The sequence below is a fragment of the Mauremys mutica genome, chromosome 2 (genome assembly GCF_020497125.1).
Source record: "Mauremys mutica isolate MM-2020 ecotype Southern chromosome 2, ASM2049712v1, whole genome shotgun sequence".
Classification (NCBI taxonomy): Eukaryota; Metazoa; Chordata; order Testudines; family Geoemydidae; genus Mauremys; species Mauremys mutica.
This window is the reverse complement of record NC_059073.1, coordinates 292554615-292571548: the sequence shown is the minus strand read 5'-3', so window position 1 is coordinate 292571548 and position 16934 is coordinate 292554615. Positions and strand designations below refer to the sequence as shown.

Below are 16934 nucleotides of genomic sequence, written 5' to 3'. Positions count from 1 at the left end.
AAGTGGTGAAAGGTCTTTTTCACATTTAAAAAGGATAAAAAATGCTTTATGTGCTACAATGGTTCAAAAAAGACTTAACAGTCATACTCTGTTATTCATTGAACTGGAGATGGTAAACTCTATACACTTCTCTAGTTTAACTGAAACATTTGCTGCAGCAAAGGCACGTCGAAAAATCTGAAGAAAACTTTCATATATTTTATTTACAGCATCATTCTTCATATGAGTCTTGCTTCAGATAAGTAATTTGTATATTACATAGCAAGCATTAATGTGAGTACCTTACTCAACCAAACCACTTCATGTAACTATTGTTAATAAAACCTGTGCAGCTCAGGGGTGAGCTGCAGATGGTTCGCGCGAACCGTTTGCTAAAATTAGACGCCGGACAGAGAACCGTTTGCTAAAATTAGACGGGGGACAGAGAACCGGATGCTAAAGAGCCAGGCAGGTGAGAACAACTCTGGCCTGCTGGCCGGATGTGGCCCTGTCTCCCACCTGAGCAGCTCCCAGGATTCCCTGCTCTCTATCCCACGCAGAGCCGCATGGTGGTCAGCCCGCCGCCAGCTCCGCTGAGCTCCAGCTTCATCCTGATGATTTGAGCGGCCGCCAAAAGGTAAGAGGGGACTGGGTGCTTCTAGGGTGACCACAGATCATAGAAATGAAACATTGGGATGGGGGGGGGAGCCAAAAAGCCATTTCGCAGGGGCCGGGGAAATTAGCAGGGAAGGAGCCGCACCTGGAGCGCAGCCGAGTGGGAGAGGCGCGGGGCTCCGGACCCCGGCAGCGGAGGGGGAGAGCGGCTCGGGGCCGCGTGAGCCGACCAGGTAAAGTTTATCGGCTTGGGAGGGACCCTGGCCGGCTCCTCGCCCCTGTAGGGGAAGGAGGGGACGGAGTCAGGGCGCGGGGGGAGAGTCCCTCCGGGAGGGCAAAATTGCTTGTTTGTCCAGTGTCCCGACCGCACATGGGTCGGGACGCGGGACAAACAAGCAAATATCGGGACAGTCCCTGCCCTCCCCGCAGCCCCGCCGGGAAGGAGCCGCACCTGGAGCGCAGCCGAGTGGGAGAGGCGCAGGGCTCCGGACCCCGGCAGCGGAGGGGGAGAGCGGCTTGGGGCCGCGTGAGCCGGCCATGTAAAGTTTATCGGCTTGGGAGGGACCCTGGCCGGCTCCTCGCCCCTGTAGGGGAAGGAGGGGACGGAGTCAGGGCGCGGGGGGAGAGTCCCTCCAGGAGGGATGTCTGGTCACCCTAGGTGCTTCAAGGTCGCCAGGGGCAAGTGGGGCAATTTGCCCCGGGCCCTGCAGGCCCCCCCCGTCCCACGAGGATGCCCCCCCACCCCCGCCCCATCCCCCTCCCCCGCAGAGCCCAGCCGCAGGCAGCTGGGCAGCTCAGCGGAGCTCCAGCTTGTCTTGCTGCTTTGAGCGGCTGGCAAAGTGGGGGCTGCGAGCTCCAGGGTCGCCCGGGGGGCAAGTAGGACAATTTGCCCCAGGCTCTGCAGGGGCCCTCTGCCCCACAAGGATGCCCCCCCGCCCCCTTCCCCCCGAAGAGCCGCAGTGGCAAGCCGCTGGCAGCTGGGAAGCTCAGTGGAGCTCCAGCTTGTCCTGCAGCTTTGAGCGGCCACCAAAGTAAGGGGGGGCTGCGAGCTTCGGGGCCCACGTGGGGCAATTTGCCCCAGGCCCTATAGGGGCCCCCTGCCCCATGAGGATGTCCCCCCCCTTGACTCCACCTTCCCCCATCCAACCCCCGGCTCAGAGCATTGTGCATTTTTTAGTTAGGGGAGTGCTGTAGTGGGGACCACCTGTGTATAGTGTGTGTGCCAGACAGAGCTGTGTGTTGTAGGGCGGCTGGGTAGCAGGGGAGTTGTGCGGCTGGGAGAAGGTCTGCACAGTAGTGGGTGAGGGCTGGGGGTTGTGCACTGAGGAGGGATGTATAATACTTGGGGTTGTGCAGTTCAGGTCACTTATGGTGTGTATGGGAGGAGGAGGGCTGTGTACAGTGTGTTGTGTTGCTGGGGGTGAGGTGCTGTATGCTCTGCGGGGACTGCATAGGGTTCTTGCAGCACCACAGATTGTTTCTTGAGTGTGGTGTAGATGGGGGTTGTTGTGCAGTGGTTGTGTAGCTGGCGTACCTTGGGTTGGCTGCCTAGGGCTCCTGGCAGCCAGCAGCTTGTTTGCTGAGCTGTAATTTATAAACCTCCCAATGCAGCTCCTGGAGGAGCCTGTGTGATGAGGGAAGGATGGACCCAGGACAGGGTGTGTATGGGGGGGCTCCTTTTATCCTCCAGGGGAGAATCATCCCCCAGTTCTGCCTCTGGGTGGGTTCAGATCTCTCCTGCAGTAGCATTTGGTAAGGCGAGCGGTGACTTGCGGGGCAGGGTCCGTGGTCCTGGGTTAGGGTGACCAGATGTCTAGATTTTTGGGTTTATTTTCTTATATAGGCTCCTATTAACACCCCCCCCACCCACCCACTGTCCCGATTTTTCACATTTGCCGTCTGGTCATCCTAGCCCGGGTAAGCCAAATGGAGCAGCCTGTGCCTGGGTAGCACTTGGCAGTGCTGTGCCCGGCAGCCGTCTGGGGCTGGCTGGCAGCAACTAGCTGCGGAGTTTGCAGACAGTTGCTGCAGCCGTCCAAGTATCTGCATACACATTCTGTCTAGGTCACTTTCTGCAAACAAGCTGCCTGTTGCAGTTCTCAGAGCCCCAAGCAGACCCCAAAGAACCCGCCGAAGACCCGGAGCACCGCTGGGTAAGTAAAAATTAAAAAGGCACCTCTAGCCAGGGAAGGGATTCTCACTGGGCACAGGGCCCGATTCAGGGGAATCGGTGGAATCGGCCTAAAGCCGGCCCTGCCAATGTTTGCTCACCCCAGTCTAGTTTATTATTTTATTAACAGGGTCGCACTTGCCTCATTCGTTAAGTTGATGTACACATGTGAGTCAAATGTCATCGCTCCCAAAGTTCGTCTTGTTGAGAGAGAGAGACAACGTCTTGTTTCTGGTGTTAATTAATTGTAGCCTCACTTGCCTTGTTCGTGCACTTGTGCAACTGTTTCTACACGACCAGTCATAGTCGGTCTGTTTGTTTCTAGTAAATTGCGTGTGATATTTCAGTGTGTAATACTAACTGGACTGTTATTCGAAGATTAAAGTTTTCTATTCAATATTATTTACCCTTCATAATGAAACGCCAGAAAAGCATTAGTGATTGGTTTTCCAGTAAAATGACAAAATCATTAGTCAGTAGTTCGAGTAGTGAAAATAATGATTTAATTACTGAAAACGCCGATGACAATTTTGGTGATGAAAATATCTTAACAGTTGAATCATCTGAAAAGGTGTCCCCAATGGAAGAGGATTTACAAGATTGTGAAAATGTACTACCCGATTGTTGGACTTCCGAGCAGGCACAATATTTTTTAAATAAATATAATGGCTTAATAATTGAAGGCAAAAAACTTGGCTGTTCCCACTGTGCAAAGGCATCACATTTGGGGGTCCTTGGAGGAAAATCTTTACACGTTTCTTCAGAATGGCAAAAGTGTACTATTAAAGCATCTGGAACTGATAAAAAAGTTCAGCAAGCATCATTAAGAAAAACAATGAAGGTACATTTCGAATCAAGCTGTCATTTGAGAGTTATAAATATTTTAAATGAATCTAAAAAAGAACCTCTCACTACAGTGATTGATAAACTTACTGAACAAGATATTGCAATAACCAGCAAAATTTTCAACATCGTTTACAGCTTAGTAAAGAGAAACCGACCAATGTCAGATATGGAGGATGAAGTAGAGCTACAAATTAAGAATGAAACTGATTTAGGGAACTGCCTACATTCTTGATTTTCGGCCATCAGAATCGTAGAACATATTGCTGAATTAATAAAAAAACAAATTTTTAGTAAAATCATTGAAAACTATTCAAAGATTTGTATTATTATTGATGAAGCTTCTACAATTTCAAGTAAAACTGTGCTTGTAATTCTTCTAAAATGTGAACTACAAGATTCTTCACCAACAATTGTTCTCGATTTGGTGGAATTAGAATCAACAAAAGCAGAAAATATTTATAATGCTTTGAGACATACATTAGCTGATACAGGATTTGACACAGAATATTTAAAGAAAAACTTAATCGGATTTTGTTCTGATGGCGCAAGCACCATGCTTGGACATAAATCAGGAGTTGCTACAAGACTAATTGAAGATTTTCCAAACGTTATAATTTGGCATTGTTTGAATCATCGGCTACAACTGGCTTTAGATGATGCTATAAATGATATCAATGAAATAAGCCATTTCAAGATTTTTTTGGACAAGATTTATGCAATTTTTCATCAGTCAAATAAAAGTCAGTTTGAACTTAAACAAGTTTCTGAAGAACTGTATATTGCAATAATCAAAATAGGCCGTGTTTTTGGTCCACGATGGGCTTCTTGTAGCCTTAGAGCTGTCAAAGCGGTCTGGAGAGCGTATCCAGCTCTTTATACTTACTTTTCCAAAAATCAGAAATTTTCTGGCATGGCAAAAAGATTAAAAAACAAAGAATTTTTACAAGACTTGGCATTAATGATTGACATTTTGGATGAATGTGCATTATTATCAAATGCACTGCAAGCGAGACAATTAAGTTTAACAAAGGCAGATAAACTAATCAAACGAACTATTGGTTTTTTCATACAATTAAAAGATAGTTTTGGTATACACGAAAATAAAATTAATGAAATGATAGAAAGTGATGCTTTTAAATGCATAGAGTTTGAAGATAATGTAAAGTTTAGATCACTGCCACGAGAAAAAGTAATAGAGTGCATTATTGAAAAAATGAAGGCAAGATTATTAAACGAAAAGCACATTAAATATAAAGAAGACAATTTAGGTCATTCTCGTAATACACCTAAAATAGTTGAATTATTCAATGTTATGGATCCCACTTCATGGAATATTGAAGAAGTCAGATTAACTTGGAAATCAGGAGAAGAAAAAGTGCATGAATTAAGTAAATTCATAAAATTTGTAGTCGATTTAAATGATTTTCATGACTATGTAGACAATAACATTCAATCAAAAAATCTTCCTGATCCGAAAACAATAAGGAAAGCAAAGCAAATTATGAACACAATTGCAATTAGTTCTGCAGAAGCAGAAAGAGCTTTTTCGTTGATGAATATTATTTGTAGTGATATAAGGGCAAATTTAACAATTAAACATATCTCAAACTTTATGACCATCAATTTGTTGGGAAAACCACTAAGTTCCTGGAACCCAATACCATATGTTAAATCATGGATGAGAAGTCATCGATCTGCATTAGATACCAGAGTTCGTGTATCCAACACCAAAGATTATGGAGAAGATCAAGAAGCCATCTGGAAATTACTCCCTAATTTGTAATAAATGTACTTAAATATTCTTTAAAATGTTGTTTGTTGTTGCATTGTATACTTCAACATAAATATATTACTTTTTTAATAACTTAAGTAGTTCACATGTAATATTTTAAAATACAAGAAAAGGCATTTAATTCTTTATTATTGTTTGCTTACTCATACATCTTTATATATTTTTTCTTTTCAAATGTATTTTAAATTCATGTAATAAAGCAATACTTTGTTTCTATTGTAATAAACTTTTATACAAATGTTTTTTTATTAAGTATGACTTCCAATGATTCAATGCATTGCCATTTCTTATGGAGAAAAGGTACAAAAATACATACTGTGGACGAACATCCCTTAAATCAGAACTTTTTATAGGGAACCCGTTGTTAAATCAGAACTTTTTATAGGGAACCGGTTGTTAAGATTTTGGCAGCTCATCACTGGTGCAGCTATGTGCTGTGTCAATCTCCTGTCTTTTACAATTATTCCCCAAAGGGGCCACAAATATGTTGGGCACCAGGCCCACAAAAAGTTAATCCAGCCCTGGGTTTCAATCAGGCCCACATTCCAAAGGGCTTAAAACTGATTGCTGGGTTAACTGCATATAAGGCAGAGAGCTGACAGGCCTCAGTCATCCTGTGTTCGACCGTGTGTGTGAGTTTGTCGGCCTGAGAAGGCGGCTCCAGCATGAGTGGGAGCTGCAGCAGAACTATTAAGAAGATCAAGACCAAGAAGGAGAACATCCTAAGAGCTGAAACCGCAGAAGAAAGGAGCAGAGCTTGGAGCAACATCAGGAGACAGAGGAAAAGAACGGCTCAGAGGGAAGAGAAAAAGTCTGAGAAAGTAAGCATGATGATGAATAGAAGACGCCCATTGAAATGTGTATGGGTATGACTGAATTAATAAAGCTGGATGTCTGTGTATGAGAAACTATATGTTTAATGCCTTCCTGTCAGCATTCTGGTTGTGACTGGCCATTGCATGAAGAATGTAACCACTTACAACTGTGTTAATTATATAGTATCTCAGTACTGGATATTTGAATACGCACATATGTTGTTTGTATTCTAATACCATATATGCCTGTTTTATTAAGGCTTATTGTTTATTCTTTTAGTATATGTATTAGACTCATTGCATTAAGGAATTTGTGTGTTAAATAAAGGTTAATTTGTTTTCAAATAAATTACTGCTTGAGTGTTAATCCTTTGAGTGGAAGGCTATAGACTTGAATTATGTTTCCAAGTTCTAAAAACGGTGATGAAGTGGTTTAAAAAAATTCCAATTTTAAAAACAACTTACTTTTTATAATCGTTACAAAAATATCTGCATCTTTTAAGGCAAAATTGTGGTGCAATTTGTTTTGACATTCCATGATAAACACATGACAACAGTTTGTCATAAATAGAATTTCAGCACCCCTCAACCATCCATGACTTTAGTAACAGACTTCGGTTGGGCGGCCCAACTAGGAGACCTACAGATTCAGGGCATGTGGTCGCAGTCCAAGATCCCACTCCACATCAATATAAAGGAACTCATAGCAGCGATACTAACTTCCTAGACCTTCCATACCATATTGCAAGGCTTCCGGTCTCCTCAAAACGCATTTCTTCCTGGATTACAGACTAATCGCAAAGAAGCAATGTTACGCCAGTGCTACTCAAAGTGGTGGTCCGCGGACCAGTGCCGTGTCACGAGCCATTGGCTGCCAGTCCGCAATGAGTTTCAAGGAAAGAAGGAAGGAAAGAAAGGAAAGTATAATGAATTCCACCAAGAATAATTATCAGTTGATAAAGTCGACAATATGTTTTCAGAAGCACATATTATAATATTGATAATTATGTCATAACATGTTTTCCATGAGACGCACAAGCGCGCTTACCCCACTTCCCGCCCCACGGGCAGTTACTATCGAGAAGTTGAATAAAGAGCATCATACGGATCTCTGCACATTTGTCATTTGGGACACCATCTGAACCCACTGATCTGAGAATGTAAGTACCAGAAGGGTCGTGGCTTGGCAAAAAAAAAAAGAGAAAAACAACAATTTAAATAGTGCGGGCTGAGTGGGGCCGGCGGTTGGATGAACAGAACCCCAGGCCGGCAGAAGGCTAAGCGAGGCTGGCGGCTGGGACCCCAGCTCGCAGGAGCTGGCGGACGGAACCCCAGACCGGCAGTGGGCTAGCCCAGGTCCTGGCCACTGGCCCGCTGCTGGTTGAGTGAATGGAACCCCAGGCAGGCAGTGGGCTCAGTGGCGGCCAGGACCCACAGCCTGTTAAAAAAAAAATGGGCTCGCGTGCCACCTTTGGCATGTGTGCTGTAGATTTAGGACCCCTGTTCTTGTGTATACACTGTACTGTGTGTACTGTACTTTATGGTAATTTTCACTATACGTGATTTTCCTCTTAGGCGCTGACCTTAGAACCTAACCCCTGCGTAAGATGCGACTCCACTGTACTAATATTATACATTTTTCATCCTAATATCATAAATTAAGTATATACCCATGGTAATGGAATTTATATTCATTATTTTTATGCCTAATTTACAGATGGCAAAGCAAGACCCAATCGACATATCAAGCGGTTGCTGAACATGAACGTAATTCTGAATCAGATGACAGCAATGTAAATTAAACCAAAGTATTGTCAACCAAAAACATTCGTTCTGACTTTACATGGAAATATGACTCCTCGTACATTCAGTTCGATTTTGTAGCCACAAATGATGGAGTGTCAAAACCGCAGTGCATTATTTGTGGCGATGCATTAGCTAACGACACAATGAAGCAGTCAAAGCTCAAGAGGCATTTAAATACAAAACATAATGAAATTAGTTCAAAGCCGAAAGAGTTCTTCGAAAGAAAGCATGTTAATTTAAAAGGCTGTCAGAAACGGATCTTTGAAGTGTCACACAAATACTTGTGCTTTGTGAGCTTCTTATAAAGTAGCGCTTCGCGTTGCTAAGGCTAAAAAGCCATAGACAATCAGTGAGACGCTAGTGATAGGCTGTTTTAAAGATGTCTGCATGGAAATGCTGGGCGAGCCAGCTGCAAAGAAAGTGGCTCAGGTGCCACTTTCAAATGACACTAATGCTCAACAAATTCACATCTGGCTCACGATATGGGAGACCAGTTCATAGGACAGATTAAATTAGCAAAGTACTTTTCTTTGCAGCTTGATGAATGTACAGACGTTGCTAATATGGCAATTCTGATGGTGTATGTGCACCTTGAATGTGAGGGTGCTTTGAAGGAAGAGTTTGTTTTCTGCTTCACTACCAACAAAAACAACTAGTTCTGAAGTGTTCAAGACTGTGAGTGACTACGTTATTAACAAATGTGGGCTGGATTTCAAGTTTTGTGTAGGCATATGTTCTGATGGCACTGCCGCAATGACAGGACGGCATTCTGGAGTGGTTACCCAGATTAAGGCGCTTGCACCCGAATGCAAGTCGATTCACTGCTTCCTTCACCGAGAAAGTCTTGCAACAAAAAAAATGTCAACAGAACTAAACAGTGTGCTCAGTGAGGTCGTAAAAATTGTGAACCATGTAAAGGCGAATGCTTTAAATTATAGACTATTTGCTGCATTATGTGATGATATGGGAGCTGATCATAAACAGCTCCTACTGCATGCTGATGTACGTTGGTTATCAAGGGGAAAAGTCCTGTCAAGAGTATTTGAGCTCCGAAATGAGGTTGCCGAGTTTCTTCAGGACAAAAAAACAAATTGGTCACAATTGTTCCGAGATGTGGATTGGATAGCCAAGCTGGCTTATTTGGCTGATATCTTTGCCATCTTTAATGATCTCAACACCTCCATGCAGGGAAGGATGGCTTTGTGACTTACAATGGCAAATAAGATCGATGGACAGAAACGAAAGCTAGAAGCATGGAAGAGTCGAGCGTCAAGAGATTGTTATGACATGTTTCACAAATTAGCAACAATCATCGCCGATGCAGGCAAAGACCTTAATGTTACATCTCTAACAAACGTCATCAGTGAACACTTGACGAATTTGGCAGAATGTTTTGAGTTTTACTTTCCAGCAGATGATCCACGGAAAGGGACTGGATGGATCTGAAATCCGCTTATTCCATTGAAAGACGACTTAACTGTCACTATGGAGGATAAATTGTTGGAGCTGGCTGCTGACGAAAGGTTGAAGATGAGTTTCGAAACTACAACATCACTTGCTTCCGATAAAAGTGAAAGCAGAATATCCTGAGCTTACTGAAATTGCTCTGAAAACTCTTTTCCCATTTCCTTCAACATATGTTGAGAAGCCAGTCTCGCAGAAGTGTCATTAAGACAAAATACAAGAATAGTATGGATATTCATTCTCCATTGCACGCGGCACTGTCCTCAACTGAGCCACGACTGGATAAGCTGACGAAGAAGAAGCAGGCTGCCTTTCACATTAGTAAAGGTTAAAGATTTTAACATGCCTATCATTGTGTTAATAAAATAGCTTATCAATTAGATATTTTAGTATTACAACATTTTCAAAATTACTCTGATTTCAATTTAATGTTACCTATTCTTTTCAATTTTTTTTAACCTTTACTTTATTCATTATAATTTTTTACTATTACTTATATATAATATTTTAAATAATATCTTTATTAGGAGACTGCTTGTTTGATTTTTTTAATATTTTATTTGTAATATTGTATTTTTTGTTTACAAAATAAAAAATGTCTGCCAACTTTTATTATATTCATTATATTGTTTCCAATATAAATTAATATTACTACAAATGTTCAAATATTTTCTTGGATTGTAAACGAATAATAGTCATTTTATACTATCCACACAGATGCACAGCCTTTCAGTCAGTCTTCAATGTATTTAAATAGGAACATCTCCAGGAGTATGCTACACTTGGTATGCACATTCCCAATTCCAATTAATACAGTGAAGAATGTTAGTTTTTCTGATCTGATGTGCCACGTGCCTATGCGAATATGATAATAATACGGCACAAATATGGTACCAGTCCCTGGCACATTGCAAAAAAAATTGCTGGTCCACCACATTGGATAGTTTGAGAAGCACTGTCCTAATACATTCTCTCTCAATTATTAAATATATGGTAGCTGATTTTCTTTAAATAAATGTTACTTTGTTTTCGAAAAATTACTGCTTGAGCATCAATCTTTTGAGCGGAAGGCTGTATTCATGTCCTCTCATGGGTTAACACAACTAGTCTGTTTCGGGGAGTCCTCTGAGGGTCAGAGACAAACTCCCTGGTAAAACCCGAGCAATTCCTCCAAGGTGGTCCACCTCTTGTGACATTGAAGCGGGACAAATTGTTAATTGGTTTACAGTTAGAGGCAGGCCGCTGTTGGGGTGTCTTGGGTCCAAATTTAGGGGTAACTGTCCACTGATGGTATTATACATAAACATTCACATATATTTTATTTTAAATTTGTATTGCCATATAAAATTAAAACTGTAGTATCATTACTGAAAATGTAACAGGTATGTCATGGTAATTATTCATGATTTTTTTGCTTAATACACACATGTAGGTGTGTATTTGTTATTGGAAAGGCTTGAATCCTAAATCCTTTAAGTATTATTTTCTTTCGAACTCTGATACTAATATTAAATAAGCCACACAAGGCTTGAAAGTTTTGAATATGCTCATCTATATACATATATGCTTACAATAATTTTATTTGACAAAATCAGAATTCCTTGTTGTAAACTTAAAACTGTTGTCTGAAAGTGTTTTAATGCTAATTTTTGCATCTGACATTTTATTTATGCACTTTCTCAAAGTCTCAAATGTAATTTTTTACATCTTTCTGGGTGGTTATTTTTAGGTTATACAATGGTTTGAGTTTTCATTTAATGCACTACAAATATGAACAATGGGATATATTACTAATGCACAGCATTTTGTTTTTTTAATAGAGGTACTTGTGATATAAGTGTTTCTCTGGAATCTGGACCTTGACAAAAAATAGACTATACCTGATATAAGGTATACAAAAAGAGGCTAGTTCTTGTTATTTATCTTATGAAACTCTCTCTCAGGATTTTACATCAACTCTTTGTCAGGTACCTTCTAGAACTTTTTGTACTATTGATTTGACCTTCCAGTCTCTTCTTCTAGGCCCACCAGATTTACCATTCCCCCTCCCCAAAATGGTGCTATCTTTTTATGGGAGCTTTGCGATACGATTCCTCCTCTAGTGTTCACAGTCTCCAACACAGATTACTCTTCAGAAGTATGTAGTATTTGGAGATTAATCAAATTCTTATAATCAAGCCATTGTGTCCATTTCTTATATATGACTAAATTGTCTGATTTCTTTCCCTCCACCCAGGGAGAACTTTTGCCAGAACAATTTACGTACTTTATCCTGGTATAAAATAAGATGAATGATATGGAATTCTTTACATTTTCAAAACGTTTATTGATTTTACAAGAAACATGGTTAGTTGAGTCTGAAATCATAGTCTTTCTTGGTTTTGAATCCTTTCTCCAAGAAGGAAGCCAATCATCAAAAAGGAGTTGTGTATCAGGAGAACTTGTCACGTTGGTTTTCTTACACATGAGAGCCCAGATTTTGCCTTGGGAATCAAAGGACATTCAAACTATATTTTAAAACAAATTCCTGATCTGCAAATTTTATTAAATACATACTTTGCCCCCATAGCCTCCCTGTTTTATTGTGGGAGTGCCTGGACAAGCAAACTCATATAGTAGGTCTTTAGTTCCCAATTGCTTGGTCTAATTATTTTGGGAGATTAATGCTTAGATAGGTTCTCCAATGAACTCAGTATAAGGGGAAGAAAACATTAAGGAGATTTTTGAACTTCCCCCTTGAAACGCTAGAGATCCAGTGTTTAACATCTCTGGACAAAAACTAAATTTAATCTATTAAAGCATTTGATCTGATACCTGTAAATGGAATGAGTGCAGGGGATAGAGAAAGCCATTTTACCTATATTTCATAAACTGGGGTATTATTTATATTATCCCCATAATTAATTGGCCTTTCTAAAGAGATTTCGCTATACTTTCTCATAGATAGTGACCACCAATTTCTCTCTATAAATGAATGATAAAATTCTCTCTAAATAAGGGAGATTATTTCTGATGGGTGAGGATGCCTTCATTACCTGTTTGGAACAACATGGTTGTAAGACTAAAATGGATCCCAGACATTTGTGTCATGTTATCTAGGAGATTGGAAGACTTAAGGTTTTTCAGATGTAATATTTACATCTGAGAACACTTCTCAAAATTTGTGAATATGAGTTGCTGGTAAAGTCCTTACAATCTCTTTTCTAAAGTTTTTTGGAAGACTCTTGATTGGTGGTCCACATTCATGGCTACATTATTTACTGTCATTAAATCACACTGGATGGATTCTATCTGGTTGGAAGTCTGGTATCATAGCTCCTATTTTTAAAAAGGGGGACAAAGATCCTGCTTTATAGAGACCCACAAGTCTGGTAGATGTGGCACAGAAAATTTATTACAGATTTTTACCATCTAAACTTGAAATATGGATTTTAGACACTAATTTACTACATATAGAGCAGTCTGGCTTTAGGGCTGGTAGAGCCAGACTTGACAAGGGGTTTATCTTATATGATGTATAAATATAATCTAGTGCTCTTAACCACAGTATATGCTGCTTTCAGAGATCTAAAGATGGCATTTGATGCTATTAACTGAGAAACTTTGCTCAGAACTACAAAGGATGTGTATTGATTTAAGACTTTTGTATATTCTAGGGGCTCTACATCAGGGCAATATGACAAATATAAAAACTAAAGTCAATGGAGACTGTAGTAACATTTTCCCTACTTTTCTAGCATGTCTTTTTAATGTATGTATTAATGATGTGGTGGATGTTTTAAAGATAGATTATTTCCTGATGGCCTGACATAAAAGTCCTTTATCACTGCATAGGTTGGCTCTGCACTGATCTGATCCAGACCTATCAAACTAAAACTAGTGAGGGAGATTTCAGTGAAAGATGAGATTAAGTTTCCCACAGAATCAATACCAAAATAATCTTTTATAAGAGAATTTCTTTAAAAGTCCCATTTTAAGTAATATCAAGTGAGGAAATTGGCCTCCCACTAAGAATTTGCAGATCTAAGGATCATCAGGCCAACTACAAAAGAGGGGTCGGGGCACATGAGAAACTGCTTTACTTTTAAGTGCAACTACAAATTATATAAGTATCAATAAAAACAAGTGTTACGTGCTTCCCTAGAGGAAAGAATAATCAGACAGTTCTAGAATGAGAGAACACTGACTAATTGATATCACAGACATTGAATGAGGTGTATAGTGGGTAGTCCAGGGGTCAGCAATCTTTCAGAAGTGGAGTGTTGAGTCTTCATTTAGTCACTCTAATTAAAGGTTTTGCATGCCAGTAATAAATTAGTGTTTTTAGAAGGTCTCTTTTTAGAAGTCTATAATATATAACTGTAAGCAGAGTCAGGATGAGCTCTACCCTGACATCCAGTGGTAAATTATGAGGAGTGGGCAAAGGAATTTCAAGAATGTGCATTTGCATTGGTAAACCGACTCCACTTAGCATAACACACAGCAGCCTGGGATGGTTATTTTCATAGCTGTGGGATCCCCAATTTCTTTGTTATTGGGGCAGGAAGGAAAAAAAAGTGCTGTCACCTTAATTATGTGAATGAGGAACTATGAGACTGCTTTATGGCAGAAATGACTCAACCTACATTAAATAGTACTTGCTAGACAAGGGACATGGGTTCCAAAACCCAGTGAAGGGAGAGAGGTTGGGGACTGGTGTGTGTACCTGATGGTATGGGCCCCTTTTGAGGGCCTGGAACACCAATTGCACATCCTCCTCTCTCCACTGTTAAAGAGCAGAGCTAATTTTGAATCCTTTAGGAGTCCATCTAGAGGCTGCTGACCTGAATTCATGTTTGGCCAATGTGGCACTGGGGCTCCCCTACTACAAGCTGAAACCACTAAGAGCTGAAATCACTAAAAGAGCTGAGCTTACTGAGCTGAGATCACTGAGTGGGGGAGCCTGAAGATCAATCACTAAGCGGCTGGCAGAGCGGAGCAGTCTGCAGCATGTTGGAGCAGCCCATAGAATAGTGAGAAGTGTGGAGTGGTTTGTGGGGATGGCTGATGTGGTTCACGGGTCTGCTGGAGGAGCGGCACAGCTGGTGGAGTGGAGCCAGTCGTGGTGAAGGCTGCAGCAGAACTCCACGGAGAAGCGGGGCAGTTGGCCCTGGCCCACGTAAGGTGCCCCTTAACACCCTGCGTGCGCCCCCCCCATTTCCACCCAGGCTGGGGGGGGGGGTAAAACTCTGCAGATAAACTTTTGAACTCTGGGGTGGCACTGACCAGAGACAGAGACTTTTGGGTTGTTGGACTTTGGGGTGATTGGACTTAAGACCCTAAGGGGGAAAGGACAGTGCCAAATGTACTTGGGGGTGGGTTTTTGCTTATGGTTTGTGTATAGTCCTGGTTGTGGTGTCTCTCCAACGTGATGCCGCATTGGTTCCCTCCTTTATTAAAAGGATTTTGCTACACTCGGACTATGTGCTTGCGAGTGGGGAAGTATTGCCTCCTAGAGGCGCCCGGGGGGGGGGGTAGGTAACTGTCCCAGGTCACTGGGTGGGGGCTCGAGCCGGTTTTGCATTGTGTTATTGAAACGGAACCCCTGGATACTGAACCCGGCCCTTGTTGCTGCCAACTTAGAGGGGCAGAAGGGTTACATAACTAAACTATTGTTGTATGTAAAGTAAATAAGATTTTTAAAATGTTTAAGAAGCTTCAATTAAATTAAAATGCAAAGCCCCCCGGACTGGTGCCAGGACCTGGGCAGTGTGAATGCCTCTGAAAATCAGCTTGCGTGCCTGCTTTGTTACACATGCCAGAGGTTGCCTATCCCCGGGGTAGTCAATGGAATTTGCTTAAAGGGCAAATTCTCTAGTTGGTAGATTAAATGGGAGGTGTTTGTGTAGAACAGGAGTTATTCTGCTTATTAAGCCCAGTTGGCAGGATTTTCTAGCACCAGGAAAAAGTATAAAATTAACACCTCTAAATGTAAAACAAACAAGAACTTTAAAAACAAAATGGAAATAGCAAGTGGTACCTATTGGTTTGCTTGAATGTTGTACCCTCTGACCACCATTGATCTATTTTATCTTTTTAGATTGTAAACTCTGAGTAGGGAATGTTAGCCAAATTGTTTGTCAGCACAAAGGGGCCCCAGTGCAGACTTGCACCATTGGTTGCTACTGCTACATAAATAATCAAATGTGCAAAGGATAGACCAGCAGCACGCAGTGTGTAAAATACTTGTAACACAGCAGCTGGTACTTTTATGTACTACTGCTGTCTATGGGTTGGAATCAGCCCCACTTAGCATTTGTCAGACATGTTACTTGATGGAAGCCTGAAAACAGGACATGAAGTGCTACCGCTGGTAACAACTAGTAATGAACACGGGATAATAGAAGTTACAGCTGAAAGGCTTACAGTTGCCAACTCATGATTGTCATGAGTCAATAATTGTTTTCCTTAAAGCACCAGTTCCTAGAGTCAAGTAGGGTATGTGATGATTTCAACCTCCCTTCTTAAATAAAAAGATAGATATCTAACCCTCATGACTGTGGAAAAAACCTCAAAACGTGATCCCAATACATCCTAGTGGCTCAAAAGGCAGAAGGCAAATTAAAAGACCAAATCTTTTTTTAAATATACCCTCATGCCTTAAAAGCTAATCTTATGATTTTTGGTGAGCCTGACATGATTTTTGAACATTTGGAGTTGGCAATACTTGAAATTGTTCCTTTCTGCACATTAGATCGTGTCCATTTAGGAAAAATGGACCTCCACCTCGTTAGCAAAATCACCAGCTTCCCATAGTGTCCCACCCCAAAATCCATCTATTTCAGCAGAAGGTGGAGGGACGGCTCCCTAGCCTTTGAACGTGAGCATCTATAACCTGAGCGGCTGTGCAGATACTACAGGGCAAGGAGTGGCATAGGCAGCCAGACCTTACACATGAGTTAATTTGGGGGCAGCCCAAGCTCTGCCCCCCAACGCCGCACAGAGGTGGCCTGCAGGGCCCTGCACCTGGCCTACAACAGCCCAGGGATTGCTGCAGCCAGAATTGGACACTAGCCCCTCTCCTTCCCCAACAGCCAGAGACTGGAGAGACACCCCCGCTTCGGGGCATCTAGGCCCCCCGCAGCCCGGCCACGCCCCTGCACCCTAGACACCAGAAGCTGCCGGGCGCAGCCGCCTGGGAGAGGAGCTTCCCCGTTCCCCAAGGAGCCCAGAGCACCTTATCTCCGCCCTCCCCCGCCTTCCAGCCCCATCTGAGGGAGGTGCTGCTGCTGCAGCCCCCGCCCAGCCCTGTCTCCAGCCCGCCCAAAATGGCGCCCGAGCAGAGCCCGCCCACACGCAACTCTCCCGCCCACGCCCGGGCGGCGGCCGGAAATACCCTCGCCGGCTTCCGCCCCGCCGCCGCCCTCAGTGAAAATGGCGCCCGTGGCGTCTTTCCCCTCCCCCGCCA

The 16934-nt window shown here is 42.3% G+C and overlaps 1 pseudogene; it reads left to right on the top strand.

The window, feature by feature from the left end:
* Positions 1–432: 432 nt before the first annotated feature.
* Positions 433–9856, top strand: LOC123363297 (annotated as a pseudogene).
* Positions 9857–16934: the final 7078 nt, after the last annotated feature.